This window comes from Rosa rugosa, chromosome 2 (genome assembly GCF_958449725.1).
Source record: "Rosa rugosa chromosome 2, drRosRugo1.1, whole genome shotgun sequence".
NCBI lineage: Eukaryota > Viridiplantae > Streptophyta > Magnoliopsida > Rosales > Rosaceae > Rosa > Rosa rugosa.
In genome coordinates, this window is record NC_084821.1 from 44,521,335 (window position 1) to 44,524,446 (window position 3,112).

Consider the following 3,112-nt stretch of genomic DNA (forward strand, 5'->3'; position numbering starts at 1 on the left):
TTCTTCAAGCATGTGGTGAAGTATTGGGGTGTGCCTCAGAACATTGTCAGCGATCGGGACACTAGGTTCACGGGAAAATTTTGGACCGAGCTATTCAAGCTGCTCGGGTCTGAGCTCAACATATCTTTAAGTTATCACCCACAGATTGATGGACAAACAGAAAGGTTCAACGAGATGTTGGAGGAATACTTGTGCCATTTCAACTTCACAAAAGAGTGGAAGGCCAATGCCGAGATTGCTCAAGCCTACCTAGAGAAAGCAGTGGGGAGAATGAAGAAGTGGGCAGATCAAGGCCGCAAGCCCAGGGAGTTTAAAGCAGGAGACATGATTCTTTTCAAGCAGCTTCCGGAACAACTCAGGTTCCTGAGTTCCAGAGACAAGCGACTATTCAGGAAGTATGAAGGACCACTCTCCATCATTTCTAAAGTGGGGAAATGCTCCTACAAAGTCGATATTCCCGCCTGGATGAGAGTTCACCCCATCTTCCACGTCAGCAACCTCAAGCCGCACCAGCCAGACCGTGAAGATCAAGCATGCAACCAGCTTGTTCGAGAGCACGTCGACATCAGACCACCCAAGCCGAAAGAAGTGGAGGAGATCCTAGCAGAGAGAGTGATCAGAGTGTCAAAGCGCCCATGTCAGCAGTTCCTGGTCAAGTGGAAGAGTCTTGGAGATGAAGAAACTAGTCGGGAGAATGCTGAAGCCTTGAAGAAGAAGTTTAAGCAGAAGATTGAAGACTTCAAGACCAAAGCCGTTGTCGAGAGCGCCGACAGCTTAAGTGGAGGAGGATGTTAGGGGCCGCACTTGTAATGCCGCAAGAAACCTTGTCCAGGGTCATTAGTCAAGCTTTTGGTTGGTTTGCTTGTGTGCTAGGAATGTTTTGGTAATTTACAAATTATGTAATTTATTTTATTTAGCATTTAGTCTCCTCGGCCTTTTTCTTCTTTCCTCCTGCCTTGGTCATGTAAGTCCGATATGTTCTTTGGGGGAGGGGTTCCTAGTCGGCATAGTTTGGACTACGGAACTAGTATAGGTAAGCACATGTACTTTTGCCTCCCTTGCCATCTTACCATCAATAAAAGAGGAATTATTCAATCATATGTGTCCCGTGAGATTGCTCTTTGATCTTTCCTTTCGATTATTCATTGTTCTTCGTGGTTGCCCAACGTTTATATAATTGTGTTCTTGCTTGTCGCTAGCACTATTTTAATATTGTGTGGCTTTTATTGTTCCTTGCAAGGTACTCACTTGGCTGACTTGCTTGCTAGCAAGTGCCGCACGGTCCGCTTTGCGCATTGCAAATTTCGGCCCGTGACACTGCGCAAGATTTTTTTTTTTTAGTGTGGGGCAGAGAAGAAGAGCGTGCTGATAACATGTAAAAGTAAATTAGAATTGGAATTGGTCTACTCATTTCATAGCCCCTTCATATAGGGATAAAATTACAATAGAAACATCGATTAACATCAATTACAATAATAATAGTAAGTGCTGATTGTGATATGATTGCAATTCCTTGATTTTCTCTTTCGTTAGTTTCTTTGACGAAGGCACATAATGTGTTTTTCCTTTAACAAAATGTGTTATTTAGTCACGATATTAATTTACTTTACTATCCGATAATTTAAATTATTTAATTTACGAATTAGACGTTAAAAAAAGTGTTACCGTTCAATCTTTATTGGGCATAGATTGAGAGTTGGTTCAAGTTAGGTAATAAGTAGTGGGAATGGAATAATGGGTCTTTAGCTAGTAAGATTAATCCAAACCCAAATTGCACTGACATCAGAATCTTGACCTCCTTGGTTATTATGAATCGTGTAAGTAAGTAAATATTACTTGTTAATTAAAATAGTCAAGCAGATCGACTTGATGAGTATCTGATGATGGTGTCATGCATGTTCAGTTGGAACCAATCCCACCTCCTAAAAATACCAAAATCCACCATAGCCAAATTGATGAGGTCAAAGTCAAACTAGGGGTCGTCAACGGGCCGGGCCGGGCCGGGCCGGGCTTTATTAAAAATCAAAGGATCCAAGCCCGTCCATATAAAGCGGGCCTTGCGGGCTTTTTCGGGCCGGGCCGGGCTTAGCCTTGCGGGCTTTTTTGGGCCGGGCCTTGCAGGCTTTATTTATAAATAAATATTTAAAGACACAAGTATTTTTTTTTTTTAATCAAGCTTTGGAAATTCAATGGATAATGATCAAATACAACCAAAGATAACAATCTATATAACTATATTGTACCAAAAAAAATCTATATTTATATATAGATACTAATTTGTTGATAAATAAATTTTTAAAGACACTAATTTTTTATAAATCTATATTTATACATCATACACTCCAAAGAGCTACATATAGCAATTCAAAGAAAATGAGAAACCGACCGTTGGATGAGTTTATTACAATAAATTATGAGTGTGGTAAAAAATTTAGCCAATTTAACCATATTTTTGAATCCGATCGGATTGGTCAACCGTAGTCACTTATATGTTTTATTGGTTGACCGATGGCGTGGCAACCGCGAAACGTGCTTATTTTTTCACATCACGTTTGTATATATTCCATCGATGGATGTGCGTGGACATAAGATAAAAAAAAATTAATTTTAATTACAAACACATTGGACTATACCAATTTTATTCCTAAAGTTATATGACTTATACATTGCATTTAAATTGTTTAAGTTCATTCTAAAGCAACCATGAAGTGGAAAATGAATTCGGAGAAACCAACCGCTTGATGGAGAGATTGTAATGTTTTATGGTGGTTGTAGAAAATCCAGCCAATTTGGTTCACGTTTCGAATTCGATCAACTAGGTCAAACGTAGTTACTCTTATAAACCTATCATACACTCCAAAGAGCAACCCCTATCAATTCAAAGAAAATGAAAAAACCGACCGTTGGATGAGTTTATTACAATAAATTATGAGTGTGGTAAAAAATTTAGCCAATTTCACCATATTTTCGAATCTGATCGGATTGGTCAACCGTAGTCACTTATATGTTTTATTGGTTGACCGATGCCGTGACAACCGCGAAACGTGCTTATTTTTTCACATCACGTTTGTATATATTCCATCAATGAATGTGCGTGGACATAAGATAAAAA